This window comes from Lepeophtheirus salmonis, chromosome 4 (assembly GCF_016086655.4).
Source record: "Lepeophtheirus salmonis chromosome 4, UVic_Lsal_1.4, whole genome shotgun sequence".
Lineage (NCBI taxonomy): Eukaryota > Metazoa > Arthropoda > Copepoda > Siphonostomatoida > Caligidae > Lepeophtheirus > Lepeophtheirus salmonis.
This window is the reverse complement of record NC_052134.2, coordinates 49548104-49573129: the sequence shown is the minus strand read 5'-3', so window position 1 is coordinate 49573129 and position 25026 is coordinate 49548104. Positions and strand designations below refer to the sequence as shown.

The following is a 25026-nucleotide window of genomic DNA, read 5'->3' as shown; positions in this document are numbered from 1 at the left end:
CACTTGGTTAGAAAGGAGTTTACAGTACTCGTCGGCAACCACCCTCTCCTTTGGTTCAAAGAAAATGCCAATGCAGTTGCTCCCAATGCCACCAGGATTATTATGCTGGTAGGAAGCTTGGTTTTAAATACGTGCGTGACATTATCTGTCTCTTTTCCCAATCATCTGTTGTTCTGGATGTTGTAGGACCTGTCGTCGGTCCATTGTCTCTTTTCCAAATAAAAAATGATTCGGTTACAATGGCACTTGTATTGGTTCAACAAATTTCTTTCGTAGACAGTCTGCGGGGCCTTCATTTTATCTGTAACGAGATGTATTTTACAAAGGTGGTATGACTTTGTCTCAGGCGATTAGCTTATGACCCTCGAGACTATTATACAGCTTACATGGAGCTTTATGGTAAGAATGTTAATCGAAGTCCGAGGAGATGACTTCAAGGAACGTTTCAGGCCTATGAGGAATATGAGGGCATTTTTTATCAACCTGGAAGTTTTTGGCTATTTTCTTATATGCCCTTCCTCCTTCCAGCGATTGTAGACTGTGCTCTTTGGATATCTGAGCATTTTCTTGATATACATTGGGCTGTGTTCGACGCAATCAAATTCGATGATGCTGTTCTTCCAAGTCTGCTATATCGTCAATAATTGTTTTGAATTAAAAGTTGTGCAGCTAACCTAAAGCTAAGGCTTAACCACAAACTGTAAGTTTGAAATAACCATGTGAAATTCTTTCCTTAATGCTCAAGATGAAGTTAAAGATGGTCCGGATTTACCGAAGTGACCCTGTATAGATCCAAAATATATTTTTTAGCCTATCATCAAGGAGTTAAAAGACTTTATTTGACAAATTTTAAGGATTGCATTAAATAAACGTGATAGTTTTTTTAATGAAATGTTGGTTAAAAATATTGCTCGATTTACATATTCTTTAACTTTTATGCCCTCCAAGACAATGTGTCGATTCATTTTATTTCTCCTCTTTAACTCTATGGAAGTAATTTCTATAAAGAGTCAAATCTACCAAAAATGATTAGAAAATTATTAACTTTGAAAATTATTATAATTAATATTAACATGGGCATGTGTAGTTAAATGATTTCGTCACTTTCATTTTTCCCCAGTAGAATTTCTCGATTCTAATTTCTTTGTCGACTAAAGTCGACACATCACTAAAATATGCACAACAACCTTTTTTATTTATGAAATAAATTTATCCAAGGCATACTTTTCTTCAAATATGTATTTCATTTGAAAAAATTGAACTTTTTTCTCACGAATTAATTTTATTATTTTAAATTTTTATAAGAAAATATATCTATTCCTTACATGTTTTCATATTATATTCAACCCGAAATTCAATATACCTACATATCTTACCTTCCGTATTTCCTCTTCAAAGCTTAACAAGGGTACTTCCTGGGTGTTTCACAACACTTACATTGAAATGTATATTTTAGTGATATACAATTTTTATACTTGTGTATTTCTTTTCACTCATGCCTGCTTTTAGCTAATCTAGTAAAATTTCATGACAACAAAGCTATTCTATTCGCAAATATTCTTTAAATTGTCATGAATAATAATTTCATCTATTGGGTGATTTTTTCAACACTTATATAGCTTATATCTTTTGCTTTCTACTAGATAATTAAATAATTGCGACTCACTCTAGCGTGTCTAAAATGATAGGCTAGCTCTGATAGGGGAAGTTCTGCATCTTCAAAATTTGACATTGAAAGTAGCACTTTATTGCCGACAAGTTGAGCTCAATCAAGTTAATATAATGTTGCATTAAACAGTGTATTTGATTTCAATATACTTCGTTTTCCTTTTTACTAAAATGAATGAACCCTTGTTAAATTACTCGTGAACGTCCTTTTTGCCTTCTTCAGGTATAAATCTGAGTTACTGGAGAAGCAAAGCAGTTCAAAGTATCCAAACGGTCAGTTTCTTAATGGTGGAACCACTACAAACAAAGACAGTGTCTTAAAGACAAACCTTGACCAGTACAGGCTACAAAGCTCAGCAGAGTGGCAAATATTGTCATTACAAAGTCTAAAGGAAATCTCATCAATCCCTACGTAAACTTTCATAACGACTCAGGGTCAAAGGATATTTAGGCAGAAAAGACACCGTTATCATTATGGTTTTATAAAAGGTATTTTTATAGTGCGGCACAATTATATATCAATAATCTCTAGAGTCTTAATATGTACCTGTTTGAGACGTGAATTTATATTTTTCATAGTGTAAAACAATATGCAATATTTTGTACAAACTTTATAGCGTATTTAAGGGTAATTTAGTGGTAATATCAATTTTTTATGCACTATCAATGGAGTACGCTGAGGCAATAAAGATTATCGATAACACATAAAAAAAATGATAGTGTTTATTTGTATTAGAGAGCATGAAAACCAAAAAAATAACATATTTATTTGTAAGATGTACTCAGTTTACGCATTCTATATTAATGAAAGAAAATTTGTCGTGATGAATGAATGTTTCCCGTAAATTCATTTTGAAATGACAATGTACTAATGATTGTGTGTAGCAAATGATAATTTTGTTAGATTCAAATTAAATTAAAAGAAAAAACTGTAAAGTAAAACTGAGCGTCTCATATTAAAAAATAAAATAAAAGTGGCGTTCTTCAGTATATAGTAAATTTTATTTATCCCTAATAACTCGGAGCAATGCTGAGTACCTCCACTGCTATACAAATAAAAATCCAAACCGCTGATATACAATAATACACACTAGTTGGCGCCACTATCCTGGGGTATGTAAATAAACTTCTAATACCGAGTCCATAAAAATCTGAAAACTTATATACAGTTTATCAATTAACAATATAACTTCAACAAAATTAATAATATAAATATGTGTGTCTGAGCTTTTTTCATCATTAATGTAGCTTCCCTTACAGGCAATGATGGCTTCCAGGCAGCCGCAGAAGGAATGACACAAACCGCAGAAGTAGTTCCTACGTCATGGCGTCTCAGTGCTGGTTGACAGTGACTTTCAGGGCCTAGGTGATTGGATTACATACACTGCAGGCCTTACTCCCGAAATGCACCCAGAAGGTATAGTCGAGCTGGTTGGCATCAGGGCTGTGGGGCAGTCAAAAGTGTCAAAAAAGAATTCAAAATTCCTCACAAGACTCATTCAAAAGAGTCTTACAGTCGAGGAGATGGGGTTTCTCTAATAACTATTGTCAAAAGTGGCCTCTCCACCCTCACAAGGCTCTTTCCAACCCTTTATTGAGAGCTCTCTGGACTGTCTGGTCTAAAACCCCTCGATATATATCGCATGGTCCCTCACAGACTTGAGGGGAGTGGTCCGGGCTGGTTTCTTTAACTCCTTAGGGACCAATTTTGCCTTAGACAGAACCCTTCTTTCCAACGTTTTGAAGTTGCTGACGGCGTAAACGGTGGTCCTGGAGACGCCCAACTGCTTGGAGTCCATGAATGTAAATTCGTCGATCACGTTCAAGTGTGATTTTCTCGAATTGTACGTCAGATAGAGTGCTTACGTTTGTTTTGTTTTTCTTTAACTAATTGTTATTGTTTTAATTTATCGAAATATGTATGAATAAACTTCAATCACTCAACCTTCATAAATTATTGAATTAGTAAGTGTTCAGATTTCAATGGCCCACCCGCTATGTAAACATCGATCAGGGCTCATTGAAATAAAAAAAAAATTATTTAAGTCAAACTATATAATGCTGTTAACGTGATCCTTAAATATTTTTCTGTCATTATAAAATTTTAAATTCTGGTATTATTGTCTCCTCCCAACAAAATTCGGGAAGAAGATGTAAGTCCTTTTTAAATATGTAGGGCTGTAATTAAATCCGAAAGAAATTGATGTGCAAGTATTATACTAATACAAATATTGTTGTACCGGTTCCAGAACTAAAATTGGTTTTTTTTTCATTCTCCATTAATGGGTACCATTTTTTACCATTCAAAGGTCCTAAAAACCGATATATCTGTCTTTCAGTCATACGGTCCTAGCTATATTTATAACCATTCTTCACTCATAGCTAGTATTGAACAGTATACAAACGAAGAAAATAAACCTTCTACCTTAAAATTCAGGTATCTTATCTCTTAAAAGAGGTTAGTTATGTTGAAAAACTAAAAGGAAATAGTTAATAAGACCGTCATTTCAGCTGCTGTAGCTAACATAAAATACGGATAAGGATCGGACTTATAGGTATGCAGCCTTTTTAGTTTTGTTTTTTTAGACAGATCCAACAGTATCTAGACTAAATTGTATCAATGTTAATCCTACGAGGAGTTTTTCTCGTGCTGGTTTAAGAGAGCTTGGTCGATGAGAGATAAAAAGTTTTTTCTTCTATTCTTTTCATTAGTGAGTAGAACAAAGTTATTGACAAAAACATTCTATTAAAACTACATTTTTGATATTTTATATTTTATTTCAAAATATTTTCTAATAATTCTTTATTATATTTTATTATTGTAAATTGACTGTGATTAGGGGTCTTTTTTATTATTACCTATTAGAACAGTAAAAATATGCATTGCTATATTTTAATAGTGAATAAAGAATTAGTTTAACCCTATCAAAACAATAGTATTTTCTTGCAAATTTTTAACCATGTCTTTTTGGCATTAATATGCTTCGTTTATTATATAACTGGAAACACTCTTTATTCAAATGGAAGGTTTGCGTACCGTTTTGTGTATAAATGAATAAAACATTCCTTCCAAATGTCACATACCTATAAGTATACTTACGAATGAGTTGCGTTGGATCGTAAAGTAGAATGCTATTACATTTTATTATTATATTTTTTTCTTGTCCAAATCTTACCTAGAAGTAGAGTAAATAGACACATTAGTGGCGTAAGATCATAGAGATATAAAACATAGAGGGATTATTCAGAGCAAAATCAACGGAAATTCCTTGACGCCGCAACACCAGACAAAAGAAAATTGATAGTTGACATTATTCCCATCTATAAGATCTAACATTTTTTTCTTTTTATAAAAGGGATAATTTGAATCTAATTAGTCATTACAACACATCAAACCACACCTCTTTATCACACGCGCATGTTATTGAAATAAGATATATATATTGAGGCTGGGGTGGTAGGCTTAGCCAAGGGTTCTGTATAAGCCGCGGTATACCCTTCACGCAACGTGGTTCGGTATTGTAAATTTAAAATAAATAAATATAATTAATGTAGTTTTTCAAGATTTTTGCCATTTTATTCTTCGCTAATTAAGATTTATGTATAAAAAAAAAATTCTTATCGAGACTTAACTTCTCTAAAAGAACAAAGTAGCTATAAATAAAATATAACTGGGATGTCTAATACTATTATTCATGAATGTATTATTTTTTTTGCAAAAAGATGAGCTCGTCTACATTTTAGGGTAATTAACAAGACGGAATAGGAGTCACAGCATCGTCAGCTGTCGAAGAAATTATTTCATTTGATGTACATGTACCTATTGTGAAGCTAACTTCGTAACATTGGCAAATTTCTCTAAATTATCCCTTCACCATACCATTTGGTATTCGTCAACTGGGATACATTTTATAGGTCATTACCTTTTTTATATTTCTTTTGACTCAGATTCGTAGATATCACATCAATATTGATGATGCAAAATATTTGTTCGATTTTTGCAAAAAAATAATATCCAAATATTGATATAATATGTGATTTTCTATATACGTAAAAACGTAAGGCTCGCTCCCAACAGAACTACGGTACAACCTTGAACCCTACTTATAATTTAAGTCCATCATTAATATGAATAACTGAATCAGAGATCTAGAGGATCTTAAAAACTTTTTTTTTTTTATGAATTATCCATATAAAGAATAATTCATTTGAGTTACAGTCTGATATAAATAGTCTAATAAATTAAATTTTTATCTCATATTTTATTAAAAGCGTATAAATTATATATCATTAGGGAAAACATGAGACGATTGAAGGAACTTATGTTCCGAGTATATCTAAATCAATTTAAGAATCAATAATTATTGAATTGAATTATAGTCATAATCATTCGACAAATGAATTATTAATATATTTTGAAAGGCTAAATAAATTATATTTCAATTTAAAAATTGGAATTAAATATTAGTATCCTTCATAAAACAATACTTAAAAAATATTTAATTAACCTATTGACATCTCTAAATTCATGTAATTATAGTAATAAATCATTATTATTACAATAAATAATTTAAAAAAAGTACAAGTATTTGAGGGGTCTTCGACGTTTTTAACATGGCTAACTATTACAATTTGCTGAATTATTTCTTCTTTTTTGACTTCTTCCCATTATATTTTATCAATATGTCAACAATGATTGAGTGAGGTCTAACATATCGAATAGCACGACTACTACTCCAATTGTAAAACTTCCGTTCAACTAGTTATTTCTGCCTATATCCACGTTTGTTTGAAAGGGAATATAAAAGTTTCAATCGTCCTTTTAGGGTTAAAATAAGAAATGAATAAAATTATATCTTCTTCCTCTAAAACTGCATGGATTGAAAAGTGTTTAAAGCGTTTAATTTTGTTATTTTAGATTTGAGAGCTGAGAAAATGTCAAGTAGTTGATCCACATGAATCATTGCATCTAGCATGCCATTCTAATCATTAAATCATTTTAATAAAATTATATATAATATACATATTTGTGTATCTCATAAGAGTCATGAATTATTTTGGAATATTATAAAGTCGTTCAGATAAATCCAGACCATATTTAGCTGCATCCTCATCAATAAGCGAAGCAAGTAGAGGTTTTAAATTTTATTTACATGTACTAATAATTCAAAAGAAAAAAAAACAGTCTATGAGTCCGCCGTGTTCTCTTATAATTCGCTCGATACGAGGCCTAAAGGATTTGCAGGCTTTGACTACATCTGCGAGGAGACTTTGTCACAGTACTTGATGATGGAAGCCTTCAAAGAGTCGATGCTGTTGTGTTAATTGGAAGAAACCCTCCTCTCTATCCCCCACCCCCTCTAAAATAAGTAATCCATGGAATTAATATCAGAGTGAGTTACAAGACCAAGTCTGGGGTCCCAAAATGACACCTTCTCTTCTTTCAATAAGTTTTTGGTCTTGTGAGACGGGATCGAGTCGTGTTGAAATAGGAACTCCACACCCTTGGCCTCAGCTTTCATCCAAGGTATCACTTGATCAGCCAGGATTTCACAGTACTTGTCGGTACCTACCCTCTCTTTTGGTTCAAAGAAGATTTGGGCAAGACATCGCCATTGCTCAATTGGACATGATACTGGCCAGGCACTTGGTTTTCAAGACGTGAGGGACATTAACTATCTTTGTGAAATCCATCAGTAGTTTTGGATGTTGTGGGATTTGTCAACAGGCAATTTTTCCCATCCGTACCTTGGGACTTCAAATCGTTCAGTAATTTTCTACCGTGTGCAGCTCGGGTGGCCTTCATTTTCTCTTTAAGGATATTTATTTTGTAGAAGCGATATGACTTCTGTCTTGCGTCGCAGGATACTTTTGAACAGCTAACTTGGCAATTTTGGGCAGTAACGTTAATAGTAGTCCTTTGAGATGTTTACCGGACCGTTTCAGGCCTACGGGAAATCCAGGAGATCATTTTTATCACTCCGTGACTTGTGGACGTTTTTCTTATTTGCACCTTCCTCTTTCCAAAGGTTAAATACGTCGTTGACTGTGCTCTTTGCATACCCGAGTATCTTCTTGATGTACGTTGGGCTGTGCCCAATTCCATGATGTTGTTCCTCCGGCTTTCCTCTATCGTAAATACTTTTTTTGAATTAAAAGTTGGTAAACTAACTTAAAGCTAATACTTAACCTCTCACTCTAAAATTGAAATTACCGTATTAAATGATTTCCTTATTGTTCAGGATGTATTTAATAATGGTCTGGATTTACTTTAATGACCTTGTCTTATAAAAGATATAACTAATTATAAAAAACTGAGTGAAATTTTTAACGGTTTATTAAAGTTATCTCTGTCATAATTAAAGAAATATTAATTAATGTTTATTTTTTTAATGTATGTATGACCGATTAATTGCGGTTTAAGCAATCCTTATGTATTTGACTATGAAGCTAGGAGCTGAGATGCTTTTTTCCACGTATTAGTTCAAGCTGATCAAATTCTTAAATTATAATTTTGATACCGTAATTCCATCAGAATGAGAGATGAATCTCGTTTCTGAACAAATATTTGGATACACAATATAACTTTTATTTTTATTTGTCAATGAAGATACAACGTAACTTAATTTACAACTAGGATCATCAGGGCCAGTGTTTTTATGAGACAAAATACGAAAACTCCTCAGATATGTTTTTCAAGAGATAGGGTCAAAAAAAGATGGGGGAATCAAAGGAAGATACTTTTAACTAGAGATGCTCTTATTTCGAACTCCTTATTCCAAGAGGGATCTCTTAGTAGAGCCGTTTGATATAATAAAAAAATTCATTGATTTCTTGACTTTCAAGATTACTTTTAAGTTGACGGATAAGAATTATAAGCTGTACACAGTAACTAATTTTGGCAAAGGTATTATCATTATAAGAGGCTTAAGATTTAATTGTGGTTTTAGTTTCTATTTTTTCCCCCTCCACACAATTAGTATAATCTCATAGCTATATTATAAAATATTATAATTATTTTTTGACAAAAATTATTTCATTTTATACTTTTTGAAAATAAGTTATATAACCAAACAAAAAGTTTTCCTTAATTCTGTTTGTTTTATCTTTTTATCACTTCATTTCTATTCGTCGAAATATATTTTTTAAGTAACAATAATATATTTATTTTGTATTTTTATATACTAAATTTTGCTTTTAATTTATTCGATAGAATAATATTATCTTGATTAAAACAATTAATCTGAGAGAGTAATGCAATAATAAAGATAATGTAAGTAATTACGCCGATATAATTAATTACTTGTTTGAACTATTCTTTTTGAACATAGGGCTTGAAATAATGAGGGATCATTAATTCAATTGACTCATTAGTTATAGGTACAACTATTCTTGTAAATTAATAAAGACAATGTATTTGACATTAATTTTTGCTGCCTATAAAATGTTAAGTATAGAGTCTGTCAACCCTACTTTATTGAGCTGGGATATTATACACCCCGAGATTGATAAAAAAACTTCTGATTTCTTTGAATCTATTATTAATATATTATCGTCAATACTTTTATGTCTGCTTCTAAGACATTAAGTCTATTTATAGGCTCCTCCGTTACCTCATATATGAAAGTTTAATTTATAAACTCAATCAAAGGACAACTTCTATACGTTCTCATAAAATAAAAAGCCTTTTAAAGACCAGTTTCAGTCTGGTACGGAACTTTACGAAGAATTTATTTAGAAAGTTCGACTCTAGTTCGGATCAGACAGTAACAATGGTGGCCTTCAGTTGGTCCTATGTTGTGCATTGTACTCCTGAAAGTTTCTCCTAGAGGTGCCCCAAAATACTTTAAGCCCAGGAGGGAACAGTCGCTGCTCAAGGGAGGCCAAGAGTCTTTCTTTTCAAATATGTTGAGAAGGATTTTGCACCGGGTCATCCACTTTATTCAATCCAAAGGCTTCAAATCCTGTCAAGGAGTTCTCTTTTTAGACATTAAGGTTTAAGACTATGGTGGTCTGGCTGCTGACAAATTCACGAGCAAGGTTAATTGAAGGCCGACTTGCCTCTTTTGCCAACAATGCTGCCTTTAACAGCCTCAATCAATTATTTTGGCGTCTTTGGCCTTGTTCTGAACCTTGTGGAAGGGTTTGGTGGGGCTTTCGTGGTCCCCCGGTATACAGTAGAGAGGTTACTATAACTTAGTTACTTTATTTCCATGTTTAAAACATTGTTTATTCGAGACTCTTAAATAACTGGTCATGTATATGTTTTAGAGAAGATGGTAGATCCTTATGTAGTACTAAAGATTGCAGCCCCTTGAGTTTAGTCGCAGTCCGATCCATTTTTGTCAAAAAAAAACAACAACAACTTATATATCTCTGTGCTTGATCACGTCAGTAAACTTTATTTCTTTTTTTAATCAGTTCTAGAATAGACAGTCCCAAGGTGACGCAGTCCTAAGGACCGATACCAAGTACTGTCAGAACTGATCGTAAGACTGGACCAAATAAATAAGGATTCACACAATACTAGATGTGAGTGATTTAATTATATCATAAAAAAAATATAAATTCAAATAATTATTTAATCCAAAAAAGTAAAGGTTTGACATTTTTTAAATTTTACTCATTCAAAAAACATATGTATATATAGAATCGCCACGCTCACGGAGTTATTCTCTTGAACTTGATGTGTGTACGATCGCGCCCCGGTGATTCCTAGAGAAGTAAATATACTTTATATAAATTGATTTTACCAAAGAGTCCTAGTTTAGATGGAGTAATTGTAATACTATAATGTTTACTTATCCTTAATCAGTGCAACTCCATCTAACCTATTAAAGGAACATTAAAAAAAAATATATTAAGACTTCAAAATATGGAATCGATTCCTACTCACGATTCCATATTATCGTAAATCGTAATCATTTTTGAATTTTCTAAGACTTACAAAAAATATGTGTGTTTTTGCAGGAACACATTGGAGGCTTACTTTTGGCACAAATTGATTTTAGGTAAAAAAGAATGGATTTATGTAATTTGAAAAATATTATGTATATATCACTCGAGGATTTTTAAGTCATAATTATCTTCTATAAAATCCACTATACTTCAAAGTTAATAAGATATGAGCTTCAAAATATAAGATGGTTCTTCGTAGACAAAAATAAAGGCCTTACGGGAGGTTAGAGGCTCGCTTTTGGCACAAAGGGATTTTAGAGTGGAAAAAATTCATATATATATTTTAAAAATTGAAAAATATCATATGGTGATTTTGGTGAGTACAGTCAAAATTTTCTTCTTAAAAGTAAGTTATGCTTCAAAGTTAATAAGTAACCAATGATTTATTAGTTTCAAAATATACCCAGGTATAGGAAAGGTAGATATACATCCGTATTATGCATTTATACAGATAAAAATATTGAACATATGACACTTTTGAATACATTCCAAAAATATATCAGCTTATGCAAAATAACTTAAAAATAACATTATTTTGAAATATAAAAATATATTGCATAAATATTTTTTTTCTAGATTGTAAATGATTTCTTATCTATGACACGGGACGGCGATTTATGTACTTATGAATAACATTTGTATTTATGTACTCATACTGATTATTTTACAAGGACATTTACATACAACAAAGGCATGCAAAAGTGATTATACTCTGATTATTTATTACTTTGAATGTGTTGTCAATTCAAATATTTCCATACCTTTTAAATAACTAAAATTAATAATAAAAAATAAAAAAAACCAAACTGATTCCATTGGAAAAACATTTATTCTTTGGCATATTTTCTTGTATTCATAAGGAAATATAAGTATATATAATTAAAAAGTGTTTTTCCTCCACAAAACATATTACAAAATTAAGGTGATTACCGTTTCGTAAATGATTTTTTCTTGAACAATTTATACTGATATTTCGGTCCAAACTGCGTGTAATTGTATAAAAAATGTAGATACTTGTATATTTTTAAGCTGAAAAATGCGTGTTCTTTACCAGTGCAGTTTTGTCGATTTGAAAAACTGTATAAATCTGGAGTACAAGGTATCCCAAGTCGAGTCCCTATAAGGATGAGGTCCTTTCCTAGGGAAAATACTTGAAGAATCTCCCGTACGTATAGTCAAGCATATCACCTCAAACTCGGGTGAAATTGTAAAAAATCTCCATTTTGAGATGGATAATAAAACGACATGGGAGTTTTTCGATATAGAAAACCATTTTGTAATGGGAAATAAAGATTTCGTAAAACAAAGTTACGTTATCAAAAACTCTGGAATAGAATCCTTATTTAACAAAAAGCCAAATCAATCCGAATTTGGTGAAGTCAACAGTTCAAAAAATTTGTTAATATGATATTTATTGTTTACCAGAGTTCATGAAAACAAAAAAGTAACGCTAAATAATATGATTTTTAATAAGGAATTCCTATTCTGACCCAAAGTCTTACGACTTATCAAGATATATATTTAGTAAATCAATTTATGCTCCCCGCATAAACCTTCTTTCACTTATACACGAAGGATCTTGAAAGATGAAATATTCTCCAATATTGAGCAGATTGATCCCAAAGTAGATATTTTGACTGTAAAAGTAGAGTCAAGAGCTCTAATTAAATATGTCAATACACGTATCTCTTTCGAAATAAGAGTCTCCCAAGTGAGAAGTGTTGTTGTAACCAAGGTGATTCAATATTCGTTTGGTCTCTTTACTACTAAGGTGTAGTCAAACGGCAGGTTCGAAATAAACAGATGAAATAATGACGCAAACAAATCCAAAGTTGTTAAAAATGGTGAAATAAAATTTGAACTATGGAGAGCACTCTTGATTCCAACAAAAAATCCACCTAATCTGCAGTCCTGGTACTAAGTCACAGTCTTAATACAGAAGATAGTTAGCACAAAGAATTTTGCTAACGTTGTTATTTGTATAGTTTATTTTTGAGACCCCAGTTACTTTTTGAATTATAACTCAACCCCGTATCTAATCTCCTTGAGCAGTGTTTGTGTTTTGGGTATGGAATAAGTTCCCTTACATAACTCCTTAAAAAAATTGGCACCCCTGTATTAGCCTGACCAGATTTGACCATTTGCTGATCAATATTATAATACAGTATGAAGTAAAATACATTTAGGATTGTAATATAAAATATATTTATTTAATTCATTTTAAAAATTGTGGAGATATAATATGATACTGATAGTTTAGGAGTACTTAAAAGATAAGCAGCTGTTGGTATGACTTATTTGGCTAAAACAAGATGATGTCAGTCCTTTTATCTATTCTTTTTTGGATGAAAGGTTCCGTAGTACAATAAAAGGTAACGACTTGTTCTATGTACAATAAAACAATTCTTAATAGGCTGTGTTAACATCAAAATAAAAAAAAATATTCCGTAAATATACTTCTACTGTGGAAAACATAGATTGTACTGTTTTTCTAACATTATTTCTCTCTCTCTCTCTCCATCGATACGTTTGTATAGAAGAAGGTCTTTTTATATCTCCGAGTACCACTCAATATGTACCTAATATATGACCATATATTTTTTTTTTGCCTTTCTTAAGAAAATTGCATCAGACTTTTCAAAGGATTACTATTCATACAAATTTCGTTTTTTTTTTCAACTTTTAAAACATTTTCTCTAAGAATCATTACCATAAACATAAATATGAAGTCTTAAAATGCTTTTATGAATGTACAGGGACACCCATTGAAATATGAAGACTTACTAATTCAATGATTGATGAAAGTTGATGAATTTATATTTCGATTTATTGAAGCTTCAACAATTAATTACAAAAAAAAAATACTAAGCTAAAGAAATCGAGAAAATGACAAACTTGATCGTCAAATTTCCATTCGTACACTCCAAGCAGCTGAGCGTCTCCAGAAACAACTTTTACGACGTCAACAAGTCCGAAACGTTAGAGATGAAGAAACGCTCTTTCAAATAGGCGAAACTCTTGCCAGAAGAGTAAAAGAAAACAGCCTCAATAGCTCAGGCCAATCCTCTAATGTCTATGAGGGGCCACATGCCAGAAATTTCGGAGTTTTACACCAGTGAGCTATCAAAAAGTTGGTGGAAAGAGCCTTGTCAGGGGAAGGCCTGCGCTTTCCATCATCCAAACAACGAGGTCCTCGAAGGCACTGTCAGCCAGTACTGGAACGTGATATGATATGATTACATGATAGACGACTACATCTGCAGTAGATACCAGATATTCTACTGCTGGCTGGAAGCCATCATTACGGCACAGTGAAGCTACATTAATTATTCAGAGATCTCAGACATATATCTATTTATAGCATGCATCACTTTTGTTCAACTTATATTGTTAATTAACAAATTATATACTCTTGAAGTTAAAATTCAAAGTGTTTAGATTTTAAAGGACCACTCGGTATATAATTGTTTGTTAAAAATATATATTGAGTATTTCATATTCTTTTTTTACTTTTCTTAAAACGCATTGCGTTAAGATATAAATTTTACTTATTTATACTTTAACATATATCTCTTATTTGCAAATAAACTAAGATATATTTTATTGACAATTTTCAGCGTCTTTTAGCATGCAATGTATGTGGTTACATAAATATTTATAGATTACAAGTTGAGAGGCATTTATTTATTACCCATTCTTAGAGCCGAATATTATTGTACACATTTGATTTATTTGGAAATTAAAATCCTTTTAATTGTAATGGACCTCAATAATACATATCAATATGTAGTGACGTAAGGGTTACCATGTTAATTTTTTTAAATTCTCAGCAACCATGTGTTTTTCATCACTTCCGATATGTACTCTTTAGTTACAGGAAAGTTCACCATGTTCTTTTCTTCTTAATGGTCCTGAAGACGCTCTGCGTCAAGGAGTTTGCGAATGGACATTCGTCGATCACGTTCAAGTGTAATTTTCTAGATTTCTAGTAAGCTAGAGAGCTCAATTTTTTTGTTTTTCTTTTACTAATTATTTTTCCTTTAATATATCGAAATAGGAATTAATTTTAGTCACTCAACCTTCATTAATTATTGAATTAGCAAGTCTTCAGATTTGAATGGACCACCCGGTATATGTATTGTTGAGATGAATTTTCTTCAGGAAATACTTCCCTTGGTATGAACTGTCCTCGTGATGAACTATCTTCGTGATGAACTTGTCTTGGGGTTAAAAAAGGAAAATAAACTTTCTGGGTTTGAAAAAAGAAGTAGCTGAATATTCTGTACATTGTCCGGTTTTTGATAGAATTGGAAATGAATAGAATTGCCAGAATAAAAATATTGGTTAACCGGTTCCGAAACCCAAAATTAATACACATATTTCTATTTTTTTGACCTAAAAATAGTGTTATGCTTTTAATCAGGTAGTTCAATCAATTTAATTAAAGATACCGGGTAAGCAAAGTTAATAGTAAATGGGGAAGTTCAGATGAGTTTTTCATTGACTCACAAAAATAAAGTTAGGTAGGGCGAACAATTCCTTACGCTGTATAGAAATTTCATTTGTTTATCTTTTTTCATGTTTTATAGAACAAGGGCCTGAACTTGGCACCCGTGTGAAAATCTGAGCACTTCTGGATGAAATCCTGCCCACACAGCCACATCTGCTCAACGATGCTTGAGTAACAACATCAATTTCTGGCCAAAGAATTATAGCCCGTATTCAACTGACACCAACTCTTTCGACTACGCCTTTTGGCCACTTGTAAATTCCAGGGCCTTCACCCTCACTGTAAACGAACTCTGGATTAAATGTCCAAGAAATATATGAGAAAGACGTTCCAAATATATATTAAGACCATTGTAAACGCTGGAGGGCGATACATAGAAGATTCAGGGATACAATATAGTGTTATAGGCGGCTTTACAAATATTCTTGGTTCATCTTCAGTGACTACAGATAAATATCTTGTTAAAGTTAACATTATTTATTGTTCAAATTTCCCGGGGGTTTTATGTTTCTTTATAATAATTTAATTTTTATAATTAGTTGTATTTTTAATAGAGGTAGGGTGGGTCTGGGACGCGGATCCGATTCAGCCAAGTACATTATATATAAACTTGCATAATACAAAAGAGATTTGAGGCCCAAATAGGCTCTGGCTATTCGAGCTTTGACGGATCTTTAAAAGTATCAGAGTGATTTTTCAGAACTAAAAAGCTTTCCTTAATAAAGATAGGATGGGTCTTGGAACCGGATACAAACTACTTTGGATTAGTAAAGGGAAAATTTGTAACAAAAAAGAAGCCGTTCTTAACAAGAATGAGTCATTCTTAACAGCTATTGGACACCTTTTATTCAGTAAAAAGTAATCCAAACTCTACGATCAACATCCCAAATTGACAGGTAACAAAAAAATATTGAAGTTGTTGATGTGCTAAGGATAACATTGTGCTTCTTAAACGATGTATGTGGGAAGAGTAGATATTGAATCTCTTTGTAACAATGGATAGTTAATTTATATTTATAGAAAGTATCTCACTTGAGCAAAAAATAAATATTTGCAATTTCTTACAATTGTGTTACAATTGCTTTTGTTTTGTTTAGCAAACAACAATATCTAACTAAATGTTAATACATTGTTGTAATAACGTCTTTTGTTATTAGACTCTAATTGTATATTTAGCAACTTTTACTCGGGGGTTAGGTTTGGTGAAATTAATTAACTGTTTTGTTATAAGTTATTCTTATGTTTTTCGATTGGATTTTTTTTTTTAATGTGAGGACTGAAGCATTCATTTTGACAAATAAGTAAGGGGATTTTTAAATTGCCCGTGTCTAAAGGATTAAAAAAAATCTATGTCGGCAGCAATGTCTTTCATTATGATTCCAAGTTTGAGAGCGATCTGTAGACCAGTTTGCGTATAACAGCTGGATAAGTCAGTCTGCCTTACTAGTGCTCCATGATTTTTACAATGAACGATATTATTGAACAAAGAGTTGGGCTTTCAAGTGTTCAAAGAGGGCTGTGAGATTGTTGATGACATGCCGTGTTTTGGACAACTTTTGTACTCTACCACCGAACTGAAAATCAACATACTGAAGGAAATTATGTTAAAAAAAACTCAATGCAAGCACCAGAGAGTTATCGCATTGCCTTATCATATTTCACAAGACAGTTTGTACCATTCTGACTGAAAAATAGGGGTTCAGACGAGCTACTACACAGCTTGTTGCAAAAGAGCTTAGTTTTTTGCAAAAACAATACCGTGAGCAAGTCACTTTGGACATGCTTGATCTTACAAATTCCGACCCAAAGTTCATTGAACACATCATAACTGGTTATGAGACGTCGTTCAACGAGTATGACATGGAAATTAGACATTATCATGAGAATGGACGGAGAGGAACAAACTAAAACCGAAAAACACTAGGCCAAAGTCACTCAAAAGTCGAGTTGATGATCTTTGTTTTCTTAGATATCTTCAGTCTGAGGCATCATTAATTCCTTCCAATGGGACAAACGGGCAATAAGGAATACTATTTGGGCGTACTAAGGGGTTTCGTGAGAAAATCCTTCAAAAACAACCAGAATTATGTAAGAACAACTCGTGGTTTTTACAATACAATAATGCACAGAGCCACGATGGTGGAATTCAAAGCCAAACATGCAATAAATACCATCAATTAAACACCATATTCAACTAATTTAGCTCCGTGTAACTTTTTTTTTGTTCCCCAAATCTAAATTACTACTCTATAGAACCTGTTTTGAGTCCATATAATCCATAAAACAGAACTTATATTCAACGATTAAATAATCAGGTATATCATCTATAATGAGAGATAGACAAGATAAGTGCCATTGCATTTGTTTTTTTAACATTGGATAGAATACTTTTACTATACAGAGTTGATCCTATCTAGTGGTACATATTATATTATTTTAAAAAATAAAGAAAAATTAAATTGAGAGGTTTTGTGAGGAAATTTATTTTGACAAAGTCATATAAAAATAGTACTTGGCACAATTTTCATTCAATATGCGAGCATTCAGCTCGAATAATTGCCTCAATCCAAGGCCTATATCCGGAGCAAGCCTTAACTATGTAGTCAGACTCGAGTTTGGTCCACTTTGACGTACATAGATAGAGCAGTCCAACGATTTCGTGTCTGGAGAAGAGGGCGGCCACGTGTTGAGGTATCAAAAGTCCGGAAAGTTCTATGTCTGGAAGGTTTGTATCTTAGCGGAGGGATGGCTCTAAGATCCGTCTTGTGTGAAAACAAATATCTCCACGACTTTTCTCTGGCCAAGGTAGCACTTTTTATGCAAAAGTTTGATGTAAGCATCTGCATTGAGCCTATCCAAAGATATAAGGGCAGACATTGCCTTTGGTGGCTACTTGATTTTTTTGTTCTGAAGCCTATCTCATTAAAGTAGAAACATTGTCTGGATGATCGGTTGTGATGAGGGGCTGTTCTTTTTATTCACGGTGGCATCAACTATGATATTTTTTTAATCAGAAAAGATCAAAACTTTACCCAAATTTTTGTTGGCCCTGAGAAAATTTAGAAAATTATTTGCTATTTCCAACCATATCAGCTTGCCCTGTTCAGAGATAAAATGCCTTGGTGTTCTCCTCCTTGGTTTTGCACCAATGTCATTCCGGATTGAAAATAATATCAAGTTTACAACTAGATAAGATCCCCCTTTTTAGGTACAACTATGCATTTTGTGTACTTGTAATTTCAAAAAGTTAATAACTAATCCATATTTTCAATAGTCATTTATATTTTCTGTTAGTCATATTACAAATTTTTATAAAAAAAATCGTATGGCTAAAAAATAATAAACTAATATGTTAAATAATTTTAAGTGCTTATAAAGTAATAAATATGAAATAACCAGACGATAAACTATCAAACAAAGATTATACCAATTTAATGTATCACTACAGTTTGACCCTTTGTTATAGAACTGGGATTTTTGTTGACCCAATTCGTTAAAATTGTTTCAAATCTTTTTAAGTATATTTTATTGCCGGAACATTGTAGTATGATCTTGAAATATCCATCAGTATAAGTGAAACTTTTTATTCTAGTCAAAATGCTTAAAAGTGAAACCGTTCGTAAATTTTGCATCTTTTGATCGAGGTTTGGTGAATTTAATTGTGTTTTTTTAAGTGATTCTTCTTTTTCTTATTTTTTCTTCTTAAATTTATAAATACGCGTTGCTGTTATTTTATACATGTACATTAATGAGTACATTTTTGTTACCTAAATATCGTTAGGAATAAGCTTACTAACATAGAAATTTGTATCAAAATAAAATCATAATAATTGAAGTATAATAGTCACAAATTTAATCTTGTTATTAAGATTAATTAAAAAAAAAAGTAAATTTTCCAGGATTTTAATTAATATTTACGAGTCCAAAATGGATAAAATAATTAGGAAAGTATATATTAACAATATTAATAATGCAATTAATATTTGGGGTAACTTTTTTACCCCAGTTCACTAACTACGGAGTTAATATGTTCACTACCATGGATATAATTTGGTTATTTAAATGACATAACTTGATACAATATCTTCAGTAAACCAATTATGCCTTGTAATATCATATATACGTGTTTTGAAATAAACACTGATATCTTTCAATGATACTGAGCACCTAATATATTTTAACGGCTACCCTTGATGGCAATCTTCTTCTAGAAAGTCCTTAATTTCGTACTGTGTGAGCAGTTTGTAATATAGATATCTATGTAAATATATGGTATGACAAAGGAGCTCAAGCTTATTTTTGTTTTGTAACCTATTGTTTATGCTTTCATATATAGAAATATGAATTAACCTTCATTAATTATTGAATTAGTAAATGTTCAGATTTCACTGGACCCCCCGGTATATAAAAAATTGTCTACATATTATTATAGTAGGAGTCAATATCTTATTGCCACGCTTGAATGTGTGGAAACGTCACTGTAAATATTGTCAAATTCAATAAACACTTAATGAATTTGATTCAACATATAATATATATAACTTTTTTTATTTAAAAAAAAAAAAAAAAAAAAAAAAAAAAAAAAAAAAAAAAAAAACTCCTATTGTTCCCCTTCACGTTTTTTTATTCCTTCAAAACTTTGCTTCATTTGAAGAAAAAAAAAAGAAGAAGAAATAAAACAGCTTATTTTAAAATCACAATAAATAAAACTATGGCATAAAGCATATTCTCATTTCATTTCAAGAATGGAGAAAGTTCTTTGTTTATTAAATATTTACAAGGCACAAATAACACAGATACATAAATTTATATCAGGATTCTTTATTGGAAGATACAACACATATTTTCCAGTTAATTTTAGTTTTGTGTCGACTCGAATTGTTATCAACTCCATATATAATATTCCAACTCAACTCATAAGGTTCTGAGTGTATTTCTAAATTTGAAAAAAATACGAGTTAGTTGGAATTAAAAGCATCCATTTTTCAACATTTCGGATATTGTTATATTTCAAAAACATATTATTTACATTTTCAATCAATAGAGCCGCCTTTTGCCATAATGGCCAGTTCCAGACTGGTGCAGAAATTTGTGCAGCATTTATTTACAAAGGGCGGCTCCAGGTTAGATCAAGCAGTGATTATGGCTGATTTCAGTTGGCCCTTTGTTGTGGATCGGACTCGTGAAAGCCTCCACTTGAGATGCTCAAAAATACCAAAGTCCCATTTAGGAACTATTGGGCTGTGGGGAGGCCAAGCGTCTTGCTTATCAGCCCTGTTAAACGGGATTTTGCAAATACTTAACTTGATCCATAGGATTCGAATCCTAACAAGGAGGTCTATTTTAGGCGTTAAGTTTTAAGTCTTGTTTTATCAAGCTGGGCATGATGTTCTGGCTGCTGTCAAATTCACGAGTAAGGGTATTGACGGTCACCTTGCCTGTAATATTGCCTTGTTATAATATTTTTTGAAATACAAAATTGGTTGTAATTTTCAAAAAATATGTGGAAATGACGTAGCTCAATGGACAACGCACTCAAGAGAATTTGTACTCTTGAACTTAATGTGCGTAGATTCGCGCCCCGTCATTCCTAGAGAAAGAAATATACTTTATGTACATGGATTTTACCCAAGATTCCTATGTCAGATAGAGAAAATGTAATAACCCATCAACTCCATCTGACCAATTAAAATAACATTAAAAAAAGTAACTGCATTTTAGCTTGAAGAGCCTCTTGAAGTATAGGATGATTCTGTGGAAGATTTGAAAGAATTTATGTATTTGTTAGGAAAGATGCAATTATTAACGAGTTCAGAAGTCACTATCACATACCTTGATGTGACGGGACATCTACACAACGATGCCAACCCTCGCTAATTCTTGAATTAATACGTATTCAGATTTCAATGTACCACCCGGTATACGAACAAAGAAAACGTTTTCTACTTCTTTTGTAAAACATCATTAGAAACCTCATTTGATCTTCTCTAATATCGTCAAAAATTGCATTTGACTATAAAAATTGTTGATAATCTCATCTCATCGCTCTATTGGATGTAAAGTCGAATACATAGTGGCGGCAAGAATTGCTAAAATTATTTGGCTAACCTATATTTGCAGATCTACATAAATCCTCTTACACTGGAGAGATGATTCTGCGTTTCATGAACTCTATATTTAGACATAGGAATTATATTTTTACGCCATTTAACTTCTGTCGTATAACAATATAGGAAAATGAAAAAATTATTAATTATCAATTTTGGTGTATTATATATATAATCAAATATGGAATCACTCTGGAAGATTTCCAGTATGTGTAGGATCCCGAGAAATCAAGTGGAAAGAAACATGATACTGAGAGAGAAACACAAGCAAATACATTTTTAAAGCTATTAATTAGTGGGCGTAGCTACTAGTTTTGATATCGTCCCCGATCGATTTTTTTTCGGTTGCACTTAAGTGAAGTTTTCTGGGTTGACATTGGTGGGTATCGTAGCCTAAAATTAAATACCTAAATTTAATCCTTCTCAAATTAATAATCGACTTTTTTCTCACTCATGACTTGTGAATTGTACAAATATGATTTCTGCAAAACATTTCACCTTATAATACTTTATTGTAGGTCAATATTTACAATTTTGAAACTCATATGACGTCATAACAATCAATAGAATCCATCTAGATAGAATTTAAATTTTTTTCTGATTCGGTAGTAACATATTTCTTCTAAATCAATTTGGACTGATATTTTGATTAAGAAGTTTAGTCTTTTCAAATACTGTACCCATTTTTTTTTATCTCAAACTATGGACTAAATTTCTACCCTCTTCTGATTCAATTAAATTTATTGCACAAATCAAATTTGTGCAATAAATTTAACTTCATAAAATGTTATTGTGCCCCTATTCCCAATTTTGAGCTGCAACTGATGCAATCAACCATTTATATATAGAATCAGTTTAATTTTTTTTTGAAATGAGACCAATTTGTTCGCTTCGGTATTAAGTGGCTTGTTCTAAACCAATGTGGACGGAAATTTCGATTCAGAACGTGATAGAGATCGTTTTAATTTATATATCATTTTTTTTTCTGTTAATTTATATATCATTTTTTTTTCTCTATATATCATTTTTTTTTCTGTTAATTTATATACCGATTTTCTCTTAATTACTGATTAATTAGATGTACAAGTATAATAATGAAAATCATTTATCTTCATATGACGTAATTGTAGTGTGGATCTGCACAATTTTGAAACTCACACGACATCATTAAAATCTATGGAATGTGTTTTGACATCATACTGAATGAGACCGATTTTTGAATCATGGGATTGATATAGATTCGAGTCGAACCTTAACGACTCTATTGGATTCGTTTCATGTCGACAAAACAATGATTCATATTATACTCTGATACCTGAAACAATTAAAGTTGAAGACATTTGTGCATTTAACATATATATTGTCTAGGCATGTAAATTGTATTTATATTTAAATAAATGAACTAATTAATTAAGTCAAATAACAAAGAGAAATATTAAAAAAACAAGAAACTTTACAAATTAAATTATCATTTTTTATAGTTAAAATCTATCAAACTTTATTCAATATTTTTGCACGATATTTGGCATTAAATTATCATAATTCTATAAATATAAATGGTGAACATTTTGATAGCATTGAAAGAGAGAAGTGAATAAATATAACTAATATATTCTTTTTATACTACTGCTAATAAATGTTTTCCTATTGGTTAAACAATATTCCTTTCATTTTTAATCGATAATTTTTTGTAATAATAATTTTAAAGGATATTATTCAAATAGATAGTTCAAAATAATGCAAAGAATGTACATCCGAGTGTTTTTTGGCAAGCCTACTATAAATAAAAGTTATATTTGACCTTGAGTGGTAAGGGCAGAGACCACATTGACCAGGGAAGAAACTTGACAAGTTGTCTTTACACCACTTTTGAATTTTTTTGGATAATGGCTTCCATTCTTCCTCTCAAGGGTTTTTTTATCGTCCTTCAGCTTTTTGCCGTTGTTAATAATACCCTTGGAGGAGCAGGGGACGATGCAAGAGATCCAGCCATTACTTTTTCCTGCGTTAAGAAAGCGTGACACATGCTTTATTCCCCTTTTTTTTTTGCCTACATCTCAGTTGTACATGATGTGATGGAAGACATTTGTTAACACTTCCGAATTGAAGGATAAAATGTAAGGTTTGGTGCTACTATTCATATGTAACGAAAAGAAAACTATATATATATCGAAAAAAGGCTCAAGACATCAATCATTGATTGGGGGGGGTTGGATTGTGCAATATTGAAAAGCAATGGTGTTCTTTGCACCTATTCTGGTTTTAGAGAACAAGAACGAGCCAGGATTTCTGGGCGATGAGGATACAAATGTGTTTGAAAGAAAATATAGGATATCAGTTCAAGGAAAGGCTTACCATAGATCCAACAGAGCTTTTGATTGCTTTGCTCTTATGAGATTTACTGGAAGAGCTTGTCTTCATCATGGAATTCATTTCTCGTTGGGCTACTTCCATTTCTAAGTTATATTGAGGAAATAAGTTTTAATACTCTCTTCAAGATTAAGGAACAACTGCTGAGACACTTTGGAATGGTTTCCAGTGGACAGTTGTCTACATTTCAGGATTTTCATTATGAAAATTTTATCACAGCAAACCGAATCTTGGTTATGGGTCGGATAAGAAGGGCTAAAAAGAACATGGATCCACATATCTGATTCTATATTGCTTTAGAGTCTCTAAGATGCGACTGATCAGGAGATAGGTACAGAAGTGTGTTAACCCTCCCGTCCTCTTAGTCTCCAAACGTCTACAGAATCTGGGCCAGTCTAACTCAGATATTGGGAAATTGGGGCGGAAATCCTTCTTCAGGAATCAGTTCACCAACTTCAAGGAAAAATGATTGAGAAATCGTCTTCCAATTTCAACAATCTTCACTAACAAATTAAAAGAAAAGGAAACTGATCAACTCTACTCTTTCTGTAAGAATCATATTGAATCTTCCTTTCGTTTGTTCTACTAAGGTAGTAGAATTGATCTTGTGCGGAAAATTGTGGAAACAAAAATAGAAGATGAATATGGAGTAGAAATGATCAAAAAAGATGGGCACACCAAAGACTCATCCAAAATCTTGAGAACATCTTGAGAACTTCTGGCCTGGAGGATTTCATTGATAGAAAGTTTAAAATAATACATTCTTAATAAGTTGTATGTTTTATTGCGTATTTTTTTAGCATTATATATTGTTAATATAATATTACTATAATTTGTAACAAAAAAAAAAAAAAAAAAAAAAAATTTGTTCCACAAGAATTGTTCGTTTTTATTATTTTTCTTGTTGATTTCACGGGGAAAAATCGTTAAATTATTTAGTAAGTCAAATGAACCTTCCATAGTTTCATTCACAATTCGCTAGGCCACGCTGTGAACCACTGATTTATTTGAAACTGTTCCAGACTAAACGGCTAGAAAGGACCAAATTACTAGTGTCAGTGAAAAAACCTAATCCTACCAGACCGAGAGCCCAATATTTATTTTTTGATTTTATAACATTATTTCCATTTAATCGATTATTAATAAATAATATTATTCAACTTTAAAAGATATTATAAAATATATTCCTTTCTGAAACATAGAAATTCACTTTACACATCAGTCAATGCCAGATTTAATTAATCCTCTCAGTTTCAAAAATATGAGGTACTATTAAATTATATATTCTACAAAGGGAATTGTGATAAATTACAACAGGTTTATTATCCTATCTTCTGTACCTCATACCAATTTTTCCCCACTCACTTTTTTTTTCTATACTTTAGATTTTATTACTCACAAATATTAAACAAA

The 25026-nt window shown here is 31.7% G+C and overlaps 1 protein-coding gene across 2 annotated transcripts in view; it reads right to left on the bottom strand.

Annotated features, from left to right (window-relative positions):
* LOC121116129 (uncoordinated protein 58) overlaps nucleotides 1-25026 on the bottom strand; it is a 194543-nt gene that overhangs the window by 134742 nt on the left and 34775 nt on the right. The window contains exon 2 of one of the 2 annotated variants that reach the window (XM_071888008.1): nucleotides 4769-4844. The exons of the other annotated variant lie outside the window; for it this stretch is intronic. The gene's annotated coding sequence lies outside the window, so the exon portion shown is untranslated. The remainder of the gene's footprint in view (nucleotides 1-4768; nucleotides 4845-25026) is intronic. 2 annotated transcript variants of the gene reach the window in all.